Source organism: Mirounga angustirostris, unplaced genomic scaffold, assembly GCF_029215605.1.
Source record: "Mirounga angustirostris isolate CCGP_5_RB_7025 unplaced genomic scaffold, mMirAng1.0.hap1 SCAF_17, whole genome shotgun sequence".
Taxonomy (NCBI): domain Eukaryota; kingdom Metazoa; phylum Chordata; class Mammalia; order Carnivora; family Phocidae; genus Mirounga; species Mirounga angustirostris.
In genome coordinates, this window is record NW_026991725.1 from 57,629,185 (window position 1) to 57,654,201 (window position 25,017).

The following is a 25,017-nucleotide window of genomic DNA, read 5'->3' on the forward strand; positions in this document are numbered from 1 at the left end:
ACCAAGCGGCAATCGGAGATCTTGGAGGAATAGGAGCTTTATTTAACGCGGGCGGGCTCAGAGGAGAGTGGTCTCCAAAGGTCTGAGCCCCCAGCACAAACAAAGGGGGTAATTTATACACTTCTACTTCCGCATACTGGGCACTCTTGGCATGTGCATGAAGCGGGGCAGGGAGAGGAACCTGGAAGAGCCCCGGCGCCAGGGCTGGGATTCCCTTGCTGGCTCGGTGGGCCCTCTTAGGACACAGATTTTTCCTCATCACCAGTAGTGAGGAAACCCTCCAGCTTCTCCACTCTTCAGTTACTGCGCGACACACAGGAGCGTGGGAGGGGGTCGCCGATGGAGGGAAAGGGGCCAGGTGTCCACGGGAGTCTCAGCAGACAGGCAGTAGGAATGGTTGCAAGAGACAAAGCCAAACTGATCTGGTGAGAGGCACAGGGCAGCGGAACAAGTAGGCTTTAAGGGAGCCGCCTGCCTCCTGAGGGTTTGTAGAGGAGCTCTGAGAAAACCAAATCTCCCTTACAAGGAGCCAAGGCATTTAAAATAAAAATACGATGGGGCGCCTGGGTGGCTCAGTTGGTTAAGCGACTGCCTTTGGCTCAGGTCATGATCCCGGAGTCCAGGGATCAAGTCCCGCATCGGGCTCCCCGCTCAGCAGGGGGTCTGCCTCTCCCTCTGACCCTCCCCCCTCTCATGTGCTCTCTGTCTCTCTCATTCTGTCTCAAATAAATAAATAAAATCTTTAAAAAAAAAAAATAAAATAAAAATACGATGGGCTGCTCTGTGAGGCTGATCACTGGGTTCTATTCATTTTCCACGGATGTTTGCAAACCTAGAATCGTGTCACGCAGCATTCGGTCCCAGGCTTTCCGACCAATAATCACCATTTTGAGGGCTTCTTAGCATTCCATTATCACGAGAGACATCCCTTGCTGAGAGACAGTCCGCTGTTGTTGGATGTGGCCTCTGACTCCAAGTGTCTGCTCCGGCGACCAACCCGGGCGTGGACATCCTTGAGCCGGCAGCTTGGTTGGCGGTTCAGAGCGTAGATCATTTCCCTGGGCACGATTCCCAGAAGAGAAGTGGGGCAAAGGGAAGCACATTTGCCTGTAAGGGCCACGGAGTATGCAGCCAAATGGCTTCCTGGCCTGGTTCTGCCAAGTTACCCGCACACCTGCAGAGCCTGAGAGCGAGCGTCGCCCCCTGGGGAGGGTGTGCTAGTTTGCTTTAATTTTCCTTTCCCAGATTTTTTAAGTGCTGTGTGTTCATTGTACACATTTTAGAAGCTATTGAACAATTTACAAAGAAAACTCGCCTATAATCCCGTCTGCCAGAACAATCTATGGTTCGCATTTTTTAGAATTTATTTCTTTGAAACATACTTGACACAGAACATTGTGTAAGTTTCAGAGTACAGCTAGCATTTTGATGTATATCTTTCCAGCCCTTTTTTCTATATAAAAATTTTTATGGTACAGAAATTTACACACATAAGCCTTTTATTTTTTAAAAGGTTTTATTTATTTATTTATTTATTTATTATTATTATTTTTTAAAGATTTTATTTATTTATTTGAGACAGAGAGAATGAGAGGGGGGAGGGTCAGAGGGAGAAGCAGACTCCCTGCCGAGCAGGGAGCCCGATGCGGGACTCGATCCCGGGACTCCGGGATCATGACCTGAGCCGAAGGCAGTCGCTTAACCAACTGAGCCACCCAGGCGCCCGGTTTTATTTATTTATTAGAGAGAGAGAGAGTGAGAGAGCACAAGCAGCGGGAGCGGCAGACAGAGGGAGAGGGAGAAGCACGCTCCCCGCCGAGCAGAGAGCCCGACGAGGGGCTCGATCCCAGGACCCTGGAATCAGGACGCAAGCCGAAGGCAGATGCTTCACCGACTGAGCCACCCAGGCGCCCCCACGCACAGCCTTTTATTATGAAAGGTTCAAACATATATAAAATCAGAGCGAGTAATGAGCCACCAGGTACCGAGCACCCAGTTTGAAGAGTGCTTAGTGCATGCCGGTCTTGTCTCTACCGTCGCCCACTTTACCTCTTTACCTCCCAGATTATTGGGGCATTTATCCCATTCATCCCAAACGTCATATAATTTCATCCACAAATATTCCAGAGTATCCTTATGAAAGATTAGTCCTCAAAAAATAGTAATAATATCATTATTTAATACCTCGCGTGCAACAATCATTCCTTAATATCAGCACATATCCAGTCTCTCTTCAAACTCAGAATTGTCTCAGAAATGTCAAAATGCAACAAAACCTGGTTTGACTCAAGATCTCAATGAGGTCCCCACGGCACACTGGCTGATGGATCTCCCAAGTATGTTTCATCTCGACGTTGCCCTGTCGTGTATTTTTCCTTGTAATTTATTTGTTGAAAAACCTGGGTTGAAAGGCCTGTAGTGTTTCCCATGGTTTGTGTACTTCCTGCAGATTGGGAGCTGGGGCTAGAGACTCGATCGGATTCAGGTTGGATTTCTTTTTTTTTTTGGCAAGAACTCTTGGTAGAGAGCTCTGTGTTCCTCTCTCGGGAGGCACGGTGTCTGTCCTGCTGGCTCTGTGGTGTGACCAGCTGTTGATGGTCAGTGACTGATGGCTAATTTATTAGTGGTTGCAAACTGGTGATATCTCATTCTGTTATCGCTACTTCATTTATTTCTGTGCTCCTCTGGACAGAAACTTAGCTTCCTCTACTATTTGGCTACCTGCTGATGCTTTTTTTTTTTTAAAGATTTATTTATTTATTTTATTTATTTATTTTTTAATTTATTTGAGACAGAGAGAATGAGAGAGAGAGAGCATGAGAGGGAGGAGGGTCAGAGGGAGACGCAGACTCCCCGCCAAGCAGGGAGCCCGATGCGGGACTCGATCCCGGGACTCCAGGATCATTACCTGAGCCGAAGGCAGTCGCTTAACCAACTGAGCCACCCAGGCGCCCCCCTGCTGATGCTTGTGTAATCCCAGTAATGGTTTTCTAAATTACCCTGGTCTTCCAATGGTGGTCAAGTAGGGATTTAAAAAAAAATAATTATGAACTCATGGATTCAAAGATATTTCGTATGTTTCAGTGGATTGTGATAATTACCCTTACCGAGTGTTTTTCCCCTGTAGGTAATCATTAAAACAATATATGGTGTATCCTTGGTGGCAGTTGGAAAACATGGCCAGAAATGTTTGGACATTCGTGCCATTGAGAGATGTGGTCTGTGTGTCCCCCCTTGGCTCTGGGTGACTTGTCAGTGCTTTAGCCCCCAGCAGAGTGTGGCACCAGTGATGCTCAGGACCTTCTGAGCTGGGTTGTACAAGGCCACAGAGCCTAATCCTGACTCACTCAAGACACTGCTGCTTGGACCCCTCACTGCCCCCAGACCCTTTGCTGGAGGGACCGCGTGTAGGCACAGCGACCCACAGTCCCCGCCATGCCCTGCCTTCCAGCTGGCCCCACCAAACACCAGTCATGTGAGTGAAGGCATCCTGGATCTTCCAGACCAGCTCACCTCCAAGCAGATGCCGGTGAGTAACCTGCATCAGCACCCTGGGGAAAAGCAAAATCCCCCCAGCCAGCCCTCCCTCAATTCCTGACCCACAAAGTAATAATAAAACGATTGTCTAAGCCTAACGTTGAGCTAGTCATGGTACAATGGATAATTGGAACGTTCTTCCTTTTGTCTCTTTGACATAAGCTGGCTCATACCTGCGTGTATCCTCCTCCTTTATTAGATCGATGGCAGCATACCCCAGTGACTGTCCTCCACCTCACAGGTTTTCACCAGACAATATGTTCTGGCCGTCAGTCCAGAGCGATTTCAAGCATAGTATTGGAGTTTCCTTTCTTCGCCAACCTGAAAACCTTTTTTCTATTAATAGATGAGCTAAGACCATATAATCAATACGTGTAGCCTCAGTTCTGTCGCATTGTTTTATGGTACATTTATACCTATGTAAGTTTTTAAAAGAAATTGTCTTTCAGTATGGTTTTCATCTTCTCCCTCTCTTTGGCTTGATCTTTTTGGTACTTAGGAAAATTTCCTATATCTGCTCCCATTGTTATCTTTATACTCATGTCTGTATGAAATACTTTCCGTCCCCTCTCTTTTTGTCTATTCTCTACTATGAGCAATATTGAAACTTGCTCTGATCCTCTTCCCGCAGCACCTGATTTGAATTAATATCCTTTTGCTTGCAGACATGAACCGCAAGGCATTCAGCAAGCCTGCTCCAGTTTTTATACACTCTTCTCGCGTTCCCTCAAATATATGGTGGCCATATTGCATCAGACTGTACTCTAGCTCTTATAACCATTAATTGGTCTTCACTGTACAAGGAACTACGTGGTCTATATGTTTACCACTCACCCACCTTTTGTTCGTGTTTCTCGGGTCATTTCTGTTGTCTGAGCTTCAGATTTTCTGAGAGCGTCCTCAAAAGGTGCGCACGGGAACAATATCCTTGGAGTCCTTGCTTGTTGATAAGTGTTTATAACCTTTATATTTGGAAATCTGTTTGGCTAGATCTACCATCCTTGGCTCATGCTGTACTCCCTTCCTTGTAAATAAGCCTTCTAGTTGCTCCTGGCAGGAAGTTTTGATGTAGGTAAGTCTGATGACAACCTGATTTTCCTGATAAGTGACTGTGTCTTTTTTTGCCTGCATTCTCAAGGGCATCTGTAGAATCTGTCTCTCTGTTGGATATTCTGGGTCAGTCTTTCCAGGTATCCAATGTTGTTTCAAGTTAGTTATTTCAGGAACGGATTTTGTTGTTGTTGTTTTGTTTTTTGTTTTTTGTTTTTATTTATAGTGTGTAGACTTTGTTTGAGTCTTTAGCTTTGGTGACCTTCTTCAGCGACCTCTATTATACATATGTTAGCTCTTTCCGCCTATTCTCTGCATAGGCACTTTTTCGCACCCATGTTTTTCTAATGCCCCTACAACTTATCTTCTCAATTCCTTAGGTGCATCTGGTGTGCTTATTTGCTCCCGTGTTCCTTTCAGGTTGGGCTTTATTCTTTAATGAGGACTCCCTTTTGTTTCTAATTCTAGCACATCATTCCTGAGGTCCTTTCATTTTGATTTGTTATTCTTTTGTGTCTTTTATTCCTTCGAAAATTTCTGTTGACTCATTTTTAAATATCAGGAAACGGTTTTTATGTTCTCGGGCATGTGTTCTATGGGCACACATTTCGGGGGTGCCCTCATTATCTGTGGTGACATTGCCTGTTATTCTCATTTTCACGAAGATAACTTTGTATGGGATTTAATGACAATCTTTTCTGATTCTCATTTTTATATGAAAGGAGTTTTCTGAACTTTCCAGAGGAGGGAGGGGTCAGTATCTGTTTTTAAGCTTCGTAGCTCTAGAGTTCACTCTTCTGTTGTGTCTACGGAATGTTAAAAAAAAAATAGGTCTTGAATCCCCTCTTCCCTTCTATGTAGACCTTCTCTTCCCTCTTTCTTTCTCTCTCTCTCTCTCTCTCACTCTCTCCCTTTCTCTTGTTTCTATGTTGTGGTTCCTATTGTCTCTGTTATGCCCAATTTGGTTTCTCCTTTCAGCAGATCATTCTCAGTGTGGTCCTGCCCTGAAAGGGACTTTTAGTTTATTAGTATTGAGAGTTCATAGGGCCTGCGCTGTTCCGGCCCCTTCAGATCTTTCTGGGGGTCACTTGAGCTCATCTGCACTTGGGAGTAGGTGGTTGAGTCCTCCCAGTTTCCGAGAGTCATATATCACTTCCAGACTGAAGCAGTGAAGACTGGCTGTGCTCTTCTGTCTCTGGCTCTGGACAAAGAGGAGCTCCACACAGAGGAAGACCACTGCATGTTGCCCACAGATCCTATGCTCTCAGCTGGACGCAATGGGCGGGGGAGGGACATAGGTGTTTTCCCTTAAGGAAGGGGTGCCTTCTCTGTGTAGGGAGGAGGGCGCAACAGGTATTTGGAGTATTAGGGCAGAAACAACGAGCACTCACTGAAGATCCACATTTCCAGTCCTCCTTGCCATTGGGGTGGGGTCATGTGACTTGTTCTGGCCACACACTACTAACAGATGTGACCTGGGTTAATTCCAAGTTGACACGGGTAAGAACTGCAACTCTCCTCCAACCATTGTCCCTTGTTGGTGCTAATTGTGGAAGTCATGTGTCAGGATGGTAGATCCACAAGATGGCAGCTGCCTGGATGCCGGATGCACCATGTGGAGGAGGGCCACCCTGCACAGTCCTCCAACTTATCTGAGACTGGGACAGGAGTATGAGACAAACCTCAGTTTGGTGACGATTGTGGGGGGCTGTTACCATAGCATATCTTAGTCTCTCCTGACCAACAGAGATGTGTACTATTTTTTTACGCAAAATTAAGACCCTACCAACCATGTCATTAACAACAAGCTCAGAGAAACTGTTAAACATCAGCTTTGTTGAGGTATAATTTATAGACAATAAAATATTTGTCTCTAAATATAATAGTTTATAGACAATAAAATCCGCCAATTTTTAAAAAATGTTTTATTTATTTATTCATGAAAGTCAGAGAGAGAGAGAGAGGCAGAGGCAGAGGGAGAAGCAGGCTCCCCGCCTAGCAGGGAGCCCGATGCGGGACTCGATCCCAGAACCCTGGGATCATGACCTGAGCCGAAGGCAGACGCTTAACCATCTGAGCCACCCAGGCGCCCCCAAATCCGCCAATTTTAAGTGACATTTTGACGAGTTTGATAAATAGAGACAACTGTGTAACCACCACCACAATGAAGATATAGGACACTTCCTTCATCCCCCCAATTTGCTCCTGCTGATTTGCAATTGACCTCCATTCTCACCCCCAGCTCCTGACAAACACTGATGTGTTTTCTGTCCCTGTAGTTTTGCCTGTCCCAGATTGCTGTATAGAGACCATCATACTGTAGCTCACCTTTGGTGTCTCGACTCATTCATTTAACGTAACGTCTCTGAGATTTAGCCAAAAGTCTGTTCCTCTTTATTGTCCACTAGTACTCCATTGTAGGGATACACCACGTTGTTCTACTCATCACCTGATGGACATTTGGGTTATTTCCAGTTTTTGACTATTGTAAATAAAACTCATGAACACATGTGCTCAAGTTTTTGTGGCCGTGTTTTCATCTCTCTTGGGTAAATGTCTAAGAGTATAATTTCTGGGTTGTATGGTAAACCCGTGTTGGATAGAAGACACCATCCACTGTGTTCCAACATGGGTGTCCCATTTCGCGTTCCAGTCATCTGTCTATCAGAGTATAACCTGCTTTTTATCTCAACTAGTGTTGCCCTGCCAAAGGGAGACATTTTTCTGAAACATGACTTCAGTGGTTTTGATAGTTCAAACCATTCCCTGTTGTTTGACATTTAGGTCACTTGCATTTTTCCCTGATTGTAGAAACGATTGTGAAGGACATCTCGTACATGAATTGTACTGCACATCTCTGCCTGTTCCCTCAGGTGAAATTCCTACCGTGGCTACTCCAGGTTAAAGGGTACACACTTTTCTTTAGACTTTGGGTACATACTGACATATATCGCCTTCTTACCAATTCATAATTAGGACAAGCGGTGTGGGATCATGTTCATCCCTTTCTTACGTCATTTGAAAGACCCCTTCGTATAATGGGAATATTGGTCTTTTCTGTGTCTTCTGTATTGTTAATAGTGTTCACAGTTTGTGTTTTGCCTTTTTAACTCTGCTCAGGGCGTTTTTATCCACAGATGTTTTAAACTGTTTTGTCATCCAACGTGTCAACTGATTTTTTTGTGATTTCTGTCTTTGGTGTTATGCTTGGAAAGGCCTTCCTCATCTGAAGATTATAAAAATAGTCACCTAGATTTCTTTATTTTTTAAAGAACTTCAGTCTTTACATTTAGGGCTTTGTGTATTTATTTTGTAACTGTGAAATTTATGAGGCATACCAAAGAGTCTATGACACATATGCAAGTTTAACAAATCATAACAATAAAAATGCTCACCCCAAAAATAATCGGGGAAAAAAGAAGTGACAGAAGAGATACAGCATTTGCCTTATTTGTTTCATTTATGCAGACGTTAAAACTGAAGAAAACTGAAGTATATGTTGTTTAAGCAAAATAGTAAAAGAAAGCACGGAAATGAACAGCATTCTAAAGGGCCATTTCTTCTACAAAGGAGGGAGGGGTAACACCAGGCAGGGACACTCAGGGCTTCAGAGGTCTCCGATGCTATTTCTTCAGATGGGTGGTGCTCCCACAGGTTCATCTTAGCGTTCTGGTTTAAACTGGACACAGTCATTTTATATACCCTTTTGCTTGTATATTCCACGTCACTTAAACATTTTTTAATTGTGGTACAATTTACCATAAAATTTAAGTATACAGTTCAGTAGTGTTATGTATCTTCACATTGTTGTGCAACCAATCTCCAGAACTCTTTTCACCCTGCAAAACTAAAACTCTGTCCCCATTGAACAACTCCCCACTCCCTCTTCCCCACAGACCCTGGCAACAACCATTCTACTTTCTTGTCTCTATGACTTTGACTACTCTAGGTGCTTTATATAAGTGGAATCATGTAATTTGTCTTTTTGTGACTGACTTACTTCATTTAGTATAATATGTCCTCAAGGTCCACCCATGTTGTAGCATGTGTCAGAAGTTGCTTCCTTTTTAAGGCTAAATAATATTCTATTGTACGAATACACCACATTTTATTTATCCATTCATCCGTCACTGCACTCCACATAGAATTGTATTTTATTTTATTTTAAGATTTTATGTATTTATTTGACAGAGGGAGACACAGCGAGAGAGGGAACACAAGCAGGGGGAGTGGGAGAGGGAGAAGCAGGTTTCCTGCCGAACAGGGAGCCCGATGCGGGGCTCAATCCCAGGACCCTGGGATCATGACCTGAGCCGAAGGCAGACGTTTAACAACTGAGCCACCCAGGCACCCCTCCACATAGAATTTTAAAGAAAAAAAATAAAAATGTCAACTCTTTGCTTCTGCATTTGACTCTATCATTTACTAGGAATGTATTTGAGTATATGGTGTGAGGTAGGGGTAGGCAGCCTACTCTGAATTTCTTGACTTCTGAGAACTGTGAGAAGTTCCCTCCTTCATTTTGCAAGCTTTAGTATAAACTTACACCATGTGGGGATGCTAAAATAAAGCATCTCTTCTTTTATTCACCAAGTATGAATTGAGTATCTGCTACTTGCCAGGAACTCTTGTAGGCCTGGGGGGGAGGAGCTCCATGAAGATGGATATAGACCCTGCTCTCACACCACCAGTGAATGGTGTCAAGAGCTGGCAGATGGGGACCAGTGTGGGATCAGAGGAGAGAGTGGTCACTTCCGGCTTTGGGAGGGATGGGAAGAGAGGCAGAGAGGGAACAACCTAGCCAGAGGCCTGAAAGCCTAATGCAGCTCTCATTTCCTACTTTGTCACTTAGAAAGCATTTAGTGGCAGGTGACAGAAATCCCAGTGGCAGTGGCTCAAATAGTCATATAAAGAAAATTTCAGCAGCATCTGTTTCCAGAGCTCGATGGAACCCCACCTCTTTGCATCCTTTAGTTTGGCCCCGGTCAGTGTGTTCACTTTAGTTCTCAGGCTTATTGCCCGACAGCTGCAAGATGGTCACCTCAGCTTCGGCCACCACATCTTTTCACGCCGGCCTGCGAAGGCTGGAGGCAAGGGGGTAGCGACCGTATAAAGAGTCTGCTCCTCCCAGGTCTCCCTCTTTGTACCAGGAGGCTCATCTTTCCTAGGCATCCCGTGCAGCTCACTGTTGGGAAGTCACGGAACAGCCACAGACCGACCACTGGAGGTGGGGAGCGGGATTCCGTGGCCGGTTTAGGCCAGTCAGGAGTCATCCTCTAGAGCCATGCTGTCCAAGATGGCACTCACTAGCCACGCCTGGCTACCCAACACTGGAACGGTATGCAGCTTGGGAGACCGAGGAACTGCATTTATATTAAATTCCATTTCAGTTCATTGAAATGTAAATGGCTACTGTAATATTAGGACAGCACAGCTCTAGAGTCTGGGCACTTTGCCGTTGGCTGAATAAGGTCTGGGCTGGTTTATTCAGGGAGAAGAGAGCATAATCGATGGTGTGTGTGTTGGGGGAGGCAGGGTAGAGGCGTGTGGAGGCCGGCGTGGCCTCACACACTTGCGATTCTTTCCTCAGGATGGGGGTGAGGGGGACGCTCACCTCATGAGGTGGTGGGAGCACTGGCTTCACCGCTTCCCAGACCTTCAGGCCCATCCTGCACGCTGTAGGAGGCACAGTTCCTCTCCAGTGTCTCTGAGGACCCTCTGGCTCTGGTTTCGTGCTTCTCCTAAATGTTCCAACCCCTCTTCGGGTCTCTCCAGCTGAGGCCCCGAAGAATATGGAGGAACTGACGGCGCCGCATAATTCCAGATGTCCTTTATCCTGCCCTGAATCTCAGTTACTAACTCGCCTTTGCCTGGTGGACCAGAGAGGACCAGAGAGGGCCAGCTGCAGATGTGTCTTCCACAGGAACGCAAACGTGAGCAGCCTTCGGGGAGGGGCGTCGCTAGGCCATTTCACAGGTAAGAAAGATGAGGTCGTCCCCATGGGCTGGAAGCGGGGATGTGTACCTGGTCCGGCTCACTCAGGGTACGCACGGTCTCCTCTGAGGCCTCTGGAGTCAGAGCCGGAGGCGGCCACAGGCCTCAGCCCATAACTCAGGGCAAAGTCAATGGCAACATCGTTCGTGTGTATTTTTGTTTGTTTTGTTTTGTAATTATATATATTTTTATTTTTTTATTCTTATGTTAATCCCCATACATTACAACATTAGTTTTAGATGTAGTGTTCCATGATTCATTGTTTGTGCACAACACCCAGTGCTCCATGCAGAATGGGCCCTCCTCAATACCCACCACCAGGCTAACCCATCCTCCCACCCCCCTCCCCTCTAGAACCCTCAGTTTGTTGTTCAGAGTCCATCATCTCTCATGGTTCGTCTGCCCCTCCGATTTCCCCCGCTTCATTCGTCCCCTCCCGCTACCTTCTTCTTCGTCTTTTTTTTTTTTCCTTAACATAGATTGCATTATTTGTTTCAGAGGTACAGATCTGAGATTCAACAGTCTTGCACAATTCACAGCGCTTACCAGAGCACCTACCCTCCCCAGTGTCTATCACCCAGTCACCCCCTCCCTCCCACCCCACCCCCCACTCCAGCAACCCTCAGTTTGTTTCCTACGATTGATTAAGAATTCCTCATATCAGTGAGGTCATATGATACATGTCTTTCTCTGTTTGACTTATTTCACTCAACATAATACCCTCCAGTTCCATCCACGTCGTTGCAAATGGCAAGATCTCATTCCTTCTGATGGCTGCATAATTTTCCATTGTAAGCTCGCCGGCCGTGAGCTGAGAGGACAGCGCTGCCCTGTGGCATCAGTGAGGATAAATGGGCGAGGTGGTGGGCCGAGGCATCTGGCTGACCAGGCCTTCCCAGGGAGGCGGGCGGGGCAATGACCCGCGACTTGATGATGGAAAATTGAGGCTCAGAAGGTGTGGACACGGCCAAGGTCCCACGGTATGTGTGTGGGAGTGTGTGTGTGCCGGACGGAGCTGCGAGTTGAGAACCCGCCAGACTCCAGTGCCCTCTTGTGTTGCTGGGGAGGCGCTCGGGCTGCGCCTCCGGTCCGTGGGGTGGCCTCCGACAAGTTACTTTACCTCTTGGTGCCTCAGTCTCCTGAGCTACGAAATGGTGCTGTCGCAGTACCTCCTGGGGTGGGGGTGAGCCTTGCCACCGTGCATGGCCGACTCTCAAACACAACTGTGACCGGAGCGTGGCCAGATCTGCCCTAAGTGCTCTCCACGCCGGCCGGCAATTCCTGAACGGCTGTCCAGGCACAGATCCCGGCCCAGGCGGTTTGGCGTCCCGGCCCGAGCTCCGACCTATGACCCTCCAGGCCAGGCTGTTTCTAGAGCAACTTTCCTGGCACGGCTGTTTCCCCTCGGGTCTGGCTCCTGGCTCCTGCACGGCGGCCACTCATTGCAGAGGCCCCAGGGCCCCCCCTCCCTCATCCTGTTGGCCTCGGCCTCTGCCCCAGGGAGACCTCCACTCCTGCTTGCAGTCTCAGGGGGTTCTTGGTTTGGCCGTCCAGTCACTGATTCATTTACTCCTTCAGCAATACCCTCCGGCCCCGCTGAGAGCAGACCGTGGACACGGCACCGAACAGAGCCTGCCCCCGTGGAGCGGACAGGCATCAGAGAGATGAATAGTCATCATGACGCAGCCGTCAAGAGGTGCTCGTGGAGAGGAAAGAGGGTCAGGGCGGCTCTCCAGCGTGCGGCCGAGCTGTGCGGGAGATCTCTCAGGGGAGGAGACAGAGGGTCCAAGTTTCAGGAATGACAAGGAGTCGGGCGCCGGCCTGCGGGGAGCTGAGGTCCAAGCAGGGTCTCCTGGAGGCCTGGAGAGAGACCAGGGTGGCTGAGTGAGCCAGCCGGGCCACCCTTGTTCCAGCTCAGCCGGTCCCAGCCCTGGGCGTGTGTGGGAATCATGGTCATGGGGAGAGGGCAAGGCTTATTGCAGTGCCCATTCCGGAGCCCCATGCTGGAGGAGTTGGATTGGCGGTCTGGGTGGGGCCCAAGCCCAGGAGTTCTTATGACTCCCACGCCCGTGGACCCCACACAGTGACTCAGACCCACGGCTGGCACTGAGAGGGCGGGAAGAGACACGGTGCCTCAGAAATGCATTTTCTGGGACCAGCGCAGTCAGAGACGGTGCCTGAGTTTGATTTCCCTGTGACTTACTTTAATTCGGGTCCCGGCAAATCCAGCCGTGGTCAAGGAGCACGGCTCCTGCCCTCCAGAGAGTCCCACGGTGGCAGGAGAGATGGTGCTGAACTGATCATTTTAGGTCAGTGCTGGGGACCCGGGGGTCACAGAGAGGTGGATCCTACCGGAAATCAGAGGCTGGCGAGCAGGGCCCGAAGAGAAAGGAACATACCTGGGCCTTGAGGATGGCGCACGAGTTGGCCTCGGTCTAGCAAGGGAAGAGGAAAGGGCGCGCCAGGTAGAGCAAGGGCAGTTGCAAACGTGTGCCACGTGCAGCAAATGCTGGACGTGCCCCCGGGCGCCAGGCACACGGGCCAATCACTACCAGGCAGTGGGAAGCGGAGCCGGGCCTGAGTCCTCCTCCTCTCCTCCCTTCTGCCACCATGCAGAGCACAGCTGACTTTCCAGAGAGAGGAGAAGCCCCCACCTTGTGGCCCCTGCGTCAATAGGGAGGACACCGACGCTGTCTCCTGTATTCTCTCTGGCGGGGGCGGGGTGCCCACTCAATCAATGAGCAGCTGCTGCTACATTGTCAGGAGCAATTAGAAGGCATGAGCTTTATCTTCCTCAATACATCTTTATTAATGATGCTTTTAATGATGCAACCCAAACTGCTGGCTGGAACGGTCGTGGCTGCCCGTCCCCCGGGCGCGCCTTCTCATTCCCTCCTGCCGCATCCCTTGATTTCCTCTCGATAGGAGAGTGGGCAGGGTGTCCCTTTGCAGATGGCGGTGAGGCCTGTGCCTGTGGCCCATGAAACCTTGATGTCCCCACGATAAAGCGGGGCTAAGGAGTATATCCATCAGGTGTTGCTCCATAACAAACATCCCCTAAACTCACAGGTACAAAACCACAGTAATTTTTTTTTTTTTGACTGCAGGGTAGACATTTTTATTTATTCACTTGAGTATTATTTGATTTTTTTTAAATAACTATTTTAAATGTAATTTCTGTTTTTCTTACATTTAGATTTTTTTTTATTCTTATGTTAATCCCCATACATTACATCATTAGTTTTAGATGAAGTGTTCCATGATTCATTGTTTGTGCATAACACCCAGTGCTCCATGCAGAATGGGCCCTCCTCAATACCCACCACCAGGCTAACCCATCCTCCCACCCCCCTCCCCTCCAGAACCCTGTTTGTTTTTCAGAGTCCATCGTCTCTCATAATTCGTCTACCCCTCCGATTTCCCCCACTTCATTCTTCCCCTCCCGCTACCTTCTTCTTCTTCTTTTTTTTTCTTAACATATATTGCATTATTTGTTTCAGAGGTACAGATCTGAGATTCAACAGTCTTGCACAATTCACAGCGCTTACCAGAGCACATACCCTCCCCAGTGTCTATCACCCAGTCACCCCCTCCCTCCCACCCCACCCCCCACTCCAGCAACCCTCAGTTTGTTTCCTATGATTAAGAATTCCTCATATCAGTGAGATCATAGGATAATGTCTTTCTCTGTTTGACTTATTTCACTCAACATAATACCCTCCAGTTCCATCCACGTCGTTGCACATGGCAAGATCTCATTCCTTTTGATGGCTGCATAATATTCCATTGTATATATGGACCACATCTTCTTTATCCATTCATCTGTCGATGGACATCTTGGCTCTTTCCACAGTTTGGCTATTGCAAAACCACAGTAATTTTATTTAGCTTATGAATCTGGGGATTGGCAATTTGGCTTGGGCTCAGCTGTGCTCAGCTGGGTTTGCTCACTGTGTGCGACCTCGGCTGGGACAGCTGGGCCTCCCTCTCCAAGAGGTTTTGGCTCCAGCGGGCCGTCCCAGGCTAGCGCTCGTGGCAGAAGGGTCTCCAGCCCAGCCTGGAAGCTGCAGGGCCTCCTGAGACCTCGGCTGAGACCAGGCCTGGCATCACCTCTGCCTCACCTTATTGCCACGGCGGACCCCATGATGCAATGGGACGGGAGATGGCTTCTACCTCTCGATGGAATTGGCTGCAAATAATCTGGAGCCATGTGTGCAAATTTACACTGGTGAATAGGGATCAGGCATTCGATCAATCAACATGTTCGGAGCTCCTACCTCTTATGCTGGGTGTTGCTGGGGCCACAGAAAGAAATGGGGCTCAGCTTCTGTTCTCCAGATGCCTCTAGTCTGATGGAGGAGGTATACTTAGTCAGATGGGGGGGCATCCAAGGTGCTAGAAGTCAGTGGAAGGTTTAGCCTAACACAGAAATGAGGTCATGCAGGTGGAACGTGGGGAATGAGCTCTGATGGCCTCCGGCAACTACGCGGTGCCCTGTGGCTGTGGGGGCGAGAGCTGCCATTGGTTTTGCATTTATTTACCAGGGATGCTCATGGTGACCTCTGGGTTGTTTGACGTTGGTTCCTGCTGAGGCCCGGAGCAGGTGAGGTCACGTGGGCTGAAGTTGGTCTAGGATTGGAATCTAAGAGTGTCTGGCTTTTTGCACTTGTGTCGGGCCAACTGGCTTTTTTTGACCCAGGGATTCAGTAGGTGAGACATTGCCGGGTAAGCCCGTGAGGCCGGGGTGGATACAGGTGTGGTGGGGGAGGCAGGCAGCCGGGGGCTTGGGCACAGAGGCTGGGCCAGACCCCTGTGGAGCCTCCAAAATAGAGGCAGGAAGAGAGTGTCCAGGGGGCACAGCCCAGGGCCCCTGCTCCCCGCCCCTGCTCGGCCCCATTTTGCCACTAAGCGCTGTGACTGTCTCATGACCCCCCTTTGCTTTCGGCTGTGTCTGTCACGTGTCGGGGGGCAAGGCGGGGATGCATCGGCCAGCAGCTGCTTCCCACCTGGGGGGCTGCCTCGGTCTGCGGGGAGCCGCGAGGTGCTGGGCGGCTCGGGCGGGGGCCTACGGCAGAGCGAGGCTTGGGCGGGCTCGGGGGTCTGCTGGACGGTGGGCGGTGGGGACCATGACAGCGGCAGCGGTGGGCACGAGCATTGTCTGCGGGCCGCTGTCTGCGGCTGAGCTCATCTCGGCCCCCTGACAGCGTCCCGGGGTAAGGGTCGTGAGGTCTGTTTTGCAGGTGAGGAAAGCCAGGCATGGAAAGGAGAAGGGGCTCGGCCAAGGTCACGGACTCCAGGGCCCCAGCTCTTTCCCACGAAGCTGACCGGCTTCAGGGGCCGGGGTGTCGGCCCCGCGGGCCCCAGCCAGCTCCTGTGTGTGTGCGCGGCGGCGCGGGGCTTCCACGAGCAGCTCTGCCGTGGGGCCACCATCGTCCAGGCTTACACGACAGCGACCGGCCCAAGGTCACACAGCTGCTAAGTGGCAGAGCCAGGCATGAGGCCCGAGCAGGTGGCCCTCCGGGGTCCCGATCCGGAGCCCCGAGCTAGGAGCGCCCAGGCTTCAGGGCATGGGTGAGGCCACCTTTCCCTTTGGGGGAAGTTTGCTCCTTAGCTTTTTGCCTCCTTGGGGCCCCCTCTGACCTGGCGGGAGGGAAGAGAAAAGCTCGCATGAGGAAGGGTGTTGGCAGACACGAGGCTGTGGGAAGAACGCAGGGAAGCGGGACCGGGCTCCTGTCTGCTCCAAGGGGCCCTGGCTTGCCTGGAACCCCCTGTCCTCTCGTCTGGGGTCTCAGGCAATGAGGGGGTCTTAGTGCCACAGTCTGGTGGCAAGTGGAGACTGCCCTGTAGTGACCTTTTATGGGTGAGGGGCCCTTTCCTGTTTCACTGACCAAAAATTCACAACGGTGATTAAAGGCTCACATGACCCTTAGGATGTACCAGGTTTGTTCTAAATGCTGTATGTACTCACCTAGTACTCTCCCAACCATACAGGGAAGGGAACGGCATCAGCCCATTCCACAGATGGGAAAACTGACCTGGGAGACAGTTCCACAGCTGCTCAGCAGCAGGGCAGGCCCTCGAACCCACGTGGAGGGCTTCAGAGGCCGCACCTTAACCCCTACGCTATGGGGTGGGTACTTCTATTATTTTTTTTTTTAAGATTTTATTTATTCACTTGAGAGAGACAGAGAGAGAGACAGAGAGAGCACAAGCAGGGGGAGGGGCAGAGGGAGAAGCAGACTCCCTGCTGAGCAGGGAGCCCGACATGGGGCTCGATCCCAGGACCCCGGGATCATGACCTGAGCCGAAGGCAGACGCTTAACCGACTGAGCCCCCCAGGCGCCCCCTCTAGTATTTTATTATACATTTATTATTGGGGAAACAGGCACAGCGCAGTGTGTGTGTGGGGGGGGTGGGTGAGTGTGTGTGTCTTGCACAAGGCCTCCCAGCCAGGAAGGGCTGACGCTGACATGTGAACCCGGGCTCTCTGGCCACAGAGGCTGTAGAAGTCACCATGACACCGTCAGCCTCGCCATGGTCTCCCCAAGTCCCCCCTCTGCACCCCACTGGCCCTCACTCCCTGGGGCCCAGCCCAGGCCCCTCTAGTTGGCCTACTCATCCCTCCCTCTCAGTTCCGTGGGCCACTTCATGCAGTCACCGCATGCCTAGGCCAGTGTGTGTGACCTTTGGTGGAGGGTGACCTCCCCGGGCCTCGGTGCGCCTGTCTGAGAAATGGCCTTGCAGCCTCGCAGGGCTGGTGGAGGGTGGGGATCTGGAGCTGGGCTCGTGTGCCAGTCCAGGCTCTGGGTCTCCTCTCCGCCCCCTGCCGCATCCTCCTGGGCCCAGACTTGGAAGCCATCGAGGGGCTGCCAGGGCTCTGGGGGGGCCCCTGGGCGGTCTCAGGTGCTGCACTTGGAAACTGACCCGGGCCCTGTGGGATGTGGAAGGAGGCCTTTCCCGTCCTCTGACACTCTTGTCTTGGCCTCCCTTTCCTTCAGTCCTCCGGAACCTGAGTTAGGGATTTGGGGGGCATCTTGCCCCGCCCCCTCCCTGCCTCAGGCCCTTCTTTTCCCTTTGAACTGTCTGTCTTGCTGCGGAGGAAGCTATTCATAGCCAAGATGATACAAAATTTATAAAGTGTGGCTGGTAGGGCTGAATCTGCGCTCGGCGCAGGCCACGCTGCCCCCCTCCCCACTGCCCTCTCCCGGCTTCCTGTGTGGTGGGAGGGCAGCTCCCTCCCCGGCTTTCTCCCTCAGCCCCTTTCCTTCCTTGCCCTGCTGGCCTGAGTTTCCACTCCTGGGGGGCCCCGAGCTTAGCACACTCTGCGCTATCAACCCTCGCCCCCTTCCACATTCCAGCCAGCCCCACGCATGACCCTTCAGTTTCCTCACCTGAAGAACGGGTTGTTGTAAGAAGCAGACCCAGCAAGAATCTACACCTGTAGGGCCTGGCACTGCTCTAATGGACTCATTCCATCCTCACAACAGCTCACAAAGGACTTGCGATGATCATTTGAATTTTATAGATGGGGAGACTGAGGCACAGAGAGGCCGGCTGGCTGAGGCAACCATGGGCAGAGGGGTGGAGGGCTGGGAAGTGGCGGAGCGGGGACCCAAACCCTCACCTGTCCCTTCGTCACTGCCTCGGACCCAGTGCAGGACCCTGCCTCCCTCTGCATCTGAGGGGAGGCTAATCCCACAGCCGGGGAGCCGCAGGGCTGGAACTGGAACCCTGGGCAGGGGGGACCAGGGGCCACACCTTTACCTCCCGGTCTCTCTCCACGTTGATTATCGCCTTCCCCTGGAGATTCCAGGAGCAGAAGTTTCCAGGGCTAGAAGCTTCATAGAACACTGATGTCCATCCCCCCTCCCAGATGGGTGAGCGAGGCTCAGGGAAGGAGACGTGAGCTGACCGAGGACACAGAGAGGTGTCCGCTCTGGCTCAGCTCCCTGGGAGGGGCTGTGTGGCCCCTGACAGGGCCGGGGACAGCCCCCAGCCTCACCCACTCTGGGCAGCCAGGCTTGTCACTTAGACCCCTTGCAGACGCCATGGCCCCCACTGGTGGCGGCTCTGGTTGTTCAAGGGAAGAAGGATAACGCACGGTGCTTTGGGCAGGGCACGTGTGCTTCTGACACTTGCACACGTTCACCCACTCCTCCTCCCAGCACCCTTCCAGCGGACACTGTTCTCCTCCCCACCCTGTGGATGCAGAAACACGGGTTCAGAGAGGTGAAGGGATGGACCCAAGGTCACACAGCCATCAGGGGCCTGGGGAGCCATGTGCAGCTGGGCGGTATGCTCACGATGTCAGCTGCTGGTCCTGCTACGGTCCTGCTGTGTCCCTGGTGGTCCCACACCCCCACACCCTTTTATTGAGATGAAAGTAATCTAACATCCAACTATCCAGTTTAAAACTTGCTGTTCAGTGGCACTGAATATATTTCCAGTGTTGTGCAAACATGTCCACTGCTTAGTTCCAGAACACTCTCCTCACCCCGAGAGAACACCTCGTACCCATTAGCAGGTCCTCCCCAGCCCCCTCCCCTCTGCCCCTGGCAACCTTGAGCCTGCTTTCTGCCTCTGCGAATCTGCCTCTTCTGCGCATTTCATACAAGTGGGGTCATACGGTCCGTCTGCCTTATTTCGCTCCGCATAACGTCCCTAAGGTCCAGCCGCGTGGCTGCTGGTGTCAGAAATTTATTCTTTTTTATGGCCACGTAATATTCCCGGGTGTGGAGCATTCATTTGCATTTTGTTTCTCCGTTCGTCTGTTGATGGACATTTGGGTCGTTTCCACCGTTTGGCCGTTGTGAATCGTGCCGTTAGCAACATTCACGTACCAGCCTTGCGTGAACATGGCTTTCGGTTTTCTGGAGCAGAGACCTCAGAGGGGAGCGACCGGGTCGTAGTCCTCGTGTTTCACGGACACGTTGGCTGAGGCTTTGACAGTCATCCTCATGAGCAGTGCCTGTGCTCAGCTCAGCTGGAAGCGCTAGTCTCCCCTCGGCTGCCCTGGCTGACCTGCCCGGGGATGCGGCTTCCCCGTGGTCACGAACCACTGCTGTGTCTCCCATCAAGCATGCGCTTCGATCCTTCCGTCCCGTATCACCGGGGGCTCTGAGGGACCAGGTCACAGACGGGAAACTCATGGCCCCCCGAAGAAAGGGGCCAGCAAGAAGGAGACGGGCTGAGATCCGACCCCAGGCCAGTGGGTCCCCTGGTCCTGGTTCTCACTGTTAGACGTGTCACTGCATACGGGCACTTGACTCCTGGAGACAACCAAGCCACAGGACGCTCACATCCCATCTTCTTGGGGCGTCGGCTTCCCTCGAAGATCTGAGGCAGGACGGGACACTGTCATGTGCAGACAAACCCCGACTGGCTTCGGCAGCGCAATGCCAACCTCACACGAATTTTTCATCCTCGGTTGGAGGCGTCCAAGAAACGTCCGGCTTGGATGGGCTGACACGTGCCAGGGACCCACCCCTGCCGCCCCCAGTTGCTCAGCGTCAGGGATGCAATCGAAACTCCCAGACGGTTCTCACTTCAGCATCACCTCTACTAAAACTGGAACAAAACTCTCAGACGGCCTCCTCGGGATGTGCGTTTCGGTGGCATCTTTGCTATGTTCCTCCTCTCCCAAAGAGAGGTGGCAACCTCCAGCCCCTGCCTGGCAGCCTCAGGCTCGCTCGAGACCCTCTGAAGGCCCAAGGCGGCAAGGGCGGAGTGAGCATGGCCCTCCTGCCGCGGGCTTTGGCACCAGTTGGGGACGGTGGCTTTATGTTCCCTCCTCCAGGGGCCCTGGCTGCTCTCCCTGGCCCTCCCGTCCCCTTCTGAGCAGCTGTGGACACTCCATAAACACTGAACCCATCACAGGATCTGTCCCTCTGGCCTGGCGGAGGCAGCTGCTCATGGTGGCCATCTTGGGATTCCATGAGCACCCCCCAAGTTGGGGCTATTTGCCGCTCCGTCACCGTGCAGCTCAGGGAACTGAGGCCTCCAGTGGGGTCGGGCTTTTCCAAAGTTACCCACCCAGACTGTGGGGGTGGGGTGGGTTGGGAACCAGCTCGTGTGGCTCCTGTTTCAGGCATTAGTTGGCCTCCTTTGAGTAGGCTGTGGGCCCAGGGCTGCCATGTTGCTGAGTCCTGGATCGTTGGCGTCCTGTTGGCCACGAGCACCAGCTGCTGTGTTCGTCCCCCGTGAGCGCCTCCGGATTCCGGGGGAGGAGATGAACGACCCATGTGACAAACGGTCACTGAGTGTCACCCCTGTGCTAGCTAGCCCTTCCGCATCCAGGGTATGTCTGAGACAGGGGCCCTGACCTCATGGAGCAGATGTTCTCATTAGGGAAAGAGACAAGCCTAAAATGCCAGGTGGAGGTAAGCGCTGGGAAGAAAAACAATGCAAAGAAATGGGATGAGAAAAGTCAGGGAAGGCCACTCGGAGAAGATAACATCTGAACGGAGACACCAGAAGACTTCCCTCTTCCGAAGGCCCAGAGGTTGGCACATGCTTGGCATGTTGGAGGAGGTTGCCCAAGAACTGGCAGAGATCACAGTCTTGGTACAGCCGAAAGACACATTCCGTCGGGCCTTCGGAGACTTAGCTCTCGTGATGGCTTTAACATTTCGATTTAGTGGCCATTTTAAAATCTGAGATTTCTTTTCCCCACCAAAACTGCAGATCCTCAGCCTCCCCTAAGAGATGAAAGCTCTGACAAGCCGGAGCCCTCGTTTTGGAAATCTGGGTCCCAACCGCATCCAGCTTTGACTGTCCGGTCTCCTCACCTGCTTTCTCCTCATGCGCTCTCCCACCCACCAGAGTCCATGGGATTTGCATTTGCGCCCTCCCCCCTCCGCCTCCCTGCAAGGGTCCCCTGCAAGCACTGGGGGATGCTGGTTTGGGCGCCGTCACAGGTCTTGCTTCTCTATATTCCACGGGGGGAAATCGGTAGTTGGAATGTTGAAGCCCTGTTGTCACCAAACGAGGCAGAACTGAAAGTTTACCCAATGTCATTTCCGTTGCGGTCTCCAGTTCCTGGCAGTTCAGGGTGATTTTTCTGCCTCGGGTAAGCACGCAGGGGGCTCCACTTGCCCCTTCCTGTGCCTGTGCTGCCCCTAACCATAAGATCTTGGGCAGGTCACCTTGTCACCCTCTTGAGCTACTGTACTTCTCTGGGCCTCAGTTTCCTTGTCTGGAAAATGGAATAAACAAACACGGACCTATGTAGCTCAGGATCGACAGGGGTGCAGTCAGGGACCATGATGCTTTAGGGCTAAAAATCTTATTCATTTTCATTTAGGGTCAGAAAGAGAAGATTTGGGGACACGGCAGCCTTTGGGTTGAAGCCAAACTCAACCTGGCATTCAGGGCCCCAGGATCTGGGATCCAGCGCGTTCCGCCTGCTCCCCTTCCTTCGTCCTTTCCTACCTGGCCTTTATCTCCCCTTCATGGTTCGGCCCTTATCTTTGAGCACCTGTTATGTGTCGGGGGTCTGGGGCTCAGGGCCCCCTACCGTTGCCCACTGGCACTTCAAGGGTGGGTAGGGGATGCTTTCTGCCCTGTCTCTCTGTCCACATATCTGTCAGTGGCATCTCTCCTGTGGCTCCAGCCCCTGCTGCGTGAATGTGCCCTAGAATTGCTTCCTTTATCTCTCATCCCTTTCCTCTTGCCTCCAGCCTTGGAGCAGACAGCTTCCTGCTTTGCACATAGCTGGGGTTTGTCCCAGGCCCTGCTCGGCTTCTCGGAGCCTTTGTCACCCACGGATTCAGTTCCCTAGAAGCAATTTCTCTGGGAGAAGGGCCTGAGGCTCCACTGCCTTTCCACCCACCCAGGGAGACCTGGAGGGCCTTCTGTGTCCTGGATTCATCCTGCCGGCTTCACCTGGCCCACACCCTGGCTTCACAATGGTCTGGCTCTGAGACTCTTTCCTCTCTTTCAGAATTGTAAGCATCGCGAGGATGAGGATGGTTCGCTTCCTTCCTGGGTTGGCAGCGTCCAGAAATGACACAGAGCAACTGTTACACATCCTAATCATGTCCATGTCACAGTTATCCCTTAAGTCGGGCCCTCTATAAGCCCTCACCGTGTTTTAATAGGTAGGTAAACTGAGGCACGAGGCGGCTGCGCCGTTTGCCAGGGGCCGCACGGCTACTACATGGTGGCAGTGGATCGCTTGCACACCTGGGCTTGGAGGATGTGCTGACACAGACTTTCTTCGAAGATGAATGAATGAATGAACGAACGAGAGAAGCAGGGCTTTGCGCACGTTTGGAGGGGTGAGGGCCAGGCTTCCATCCCAGGTTTGCTGGGGATTTGCCCACCACCATCTGGCCCCTAACACACAGGCAGAGACCCCCATGTGGCCCATGTTTAGCCGGAGCCTTTGGTTTGGAACAGAGACAGCCAGAGAACTGAGCAGGGACCAGATGGGCTCAAGCTCCTCCTTCCAGCCCCTGCCCCAGGCAGCTGAGGACCAGGCATGGGCACGAGCAGGTTCCACAGCATGATAGTGACAGGGCAGGGACAAGGGCCTGAGGCTCCACCGCCTTTCCACCCACCTGCTGGAAAGGGTTCGTCCCTGTTCCAGAGAGGAAGGGCCCTTCTCCCACAGACCTCTGCCACCACCCAGCCCGAACTCCCTCCCCCTTACTCCACCGTACCCTTCTCTCCTCCTTGAACACCCCGAGCTCTTTCCAGCAACAGGCTTTTGCCCTTGCTCTCCCCCCAGCTTGGAACACCCCTCTCCCAACTGCGACTCAGGCTTCGGATTTCTGCTATCTGTCACCTCCTCAGGGAGGCCCTCCCAACCCTGCAGGGTGCTTTAGGGGCTCCCATTCAGGGGCTTTCCAGCTGGTGTTCTGATCACCAAATGTGATCACACACCTGCATCCCTACCCAGTGCCAAGTGGCAGGGACCGGGCCCCTTGCTCACCGCAGTGCCTGACCCAGGGGCCCTGGCAGGCACTCGTGAGTACTGAGGAGTGAGTCCACTTCTTGTCTGCAAGGCGCATCCTGCCTAAGAAGAGGGGGCTCCCTTTTCCACAGCCCCAGCAGACATCTGGGGGCCCAGTGTCTGGGATAGGAGCGTGTGCTCCCCTAGCAACAAAGGAGGCTGGGTGGGAGACCCCTGACCCTCCAGTGTCAGGGTCAGACAGGACTGATCGAGACACCAGGGCCTACCTTGACCTTCTGCCCCCTCCCCCCCCACCCCCAGCCTCCGTAACAGACGTGAGGGCCCCCGGGCCTCAGACTCAGGACTCCTTTTCATTCTTGTTCCTATAGACTCAGAACTTTGTACCTCTCAGGCCTGACTTATTCCTTAAACCCAGCCTGTTCTCAGGGCCAGGTGTGTGGGGATGCTCAGAGGGCCTGTTTTCTGGCCTCGACTGTGCATCTCGGCCCTTGGTTGAATCTGGCAGGGTCTTCTCACACAGGCAGCTCCAGGGATCTCAAAAAGGCCTGGTGAGCTCGTGGGGTCCTGTTACACACTCGGAGAAAGTCTACTTGGAGAAACTGAGCCACTTGACCATGGTCACAGAGAAGCTGCCTTCACTGCGAACGGTCCCCAGATGCCTCCTAGGCCCTGGCTCCTTCCCATTTCTCTTCTCTCCCCAGAAGCTCGGGATCTGGGGCTCAAACGGAAAGTGCCCGTTCTGCCCGTGGTCACAGCAGCCCTGGTCCCAGGTCACATGGCAGTAAGCAAGCAGCAGGTGGGATGTCCAGCCCATGAGGCCCTGCTGGCTCATGCTGGGCCCAGGCCTCAGAGGGCGCCGGGTGGGGCCCTGCCTGTGGAAGGAGGGGGTACAGTGCAGTGTGTGGGGGTGACTAGCCATTCAAAGCTCCTCATGAGCGCGGGTTCTTTCCCTCCTGGATTTCTCAGTGTGGGTCTCGGTGAGGCTAGGAAGCATGATGGGTCATTGTCAGCCTGGGTCAGGGAGCCAGTTCAGTTGCTGTGGGGGCTGGAGGGGATCCCCCTGTCTCTGCACCCAGAGAGGGGGCAGCTAATGGGAGTAGTCAACTGGGAGTCCAACTCCCAGGCAGGCTCCAGAGATGGCAGCCGGAAGGATGGGCTGGTAGTTGTCCTGAGCTGTGTTCTTGCTTGATGCCCAGCCCCGTGGCAGGGGTAGCGATGATCAGATTTGGCCTTGTTCTGGGGGAGCCAGCAGGGAGGACACGCATGGGGGGCACACGCAGGACAGCTCATAGTTATTGCTCAGCACACGCCCAGGAAACCCAGGTTGTGGCAGGGTAAGCTCAGGTGTGCATGGGGTCCCTGCCTCAGCCTGGGCGGAGCAGGGAGCCTAGGGCAGGTCCCTTTACTCCACCAGCATTATACGGTCTCAAAAACAAGGAGAAAGCAAAGAGAAGAGGCCAAAAACCTGGAATAAGCCTCGCTACTGTCCGGACGTCGCCCTCCAGATATTTCTGCTTGTG

General features: G+C 52.4%; 1 protein-coding gene across 3 annotated transcripts in view; it reads left to right on the plus strand.

The window, feature by feature from the left end:
- Positions 1-1,603: 1,603 nt before the first annotated feature.
- Positions 1,604-25,017, plus strand: part of KCNJ12 (potassium inwardly rectifying channel subfamily J member 12) — a 93,533-nt gene continuing 70,119 nt past the window's right edge. For 2 of the 3 annotated variants that reach the window (XR_010408583.1, XR_010408582.1), the window contains exons 1-2: positions 1,604-10,563; positions 22,523-22,679. The gene's annotated coding sequence lies outside the window, so the exon portion shown is untranslated. The remainder of the gene's footprint in view (positions 10,564-22,522; positions 22,680-25,017) is intronic. The other variant, XM_064582894.1, reaches the window with a different exon arrangement.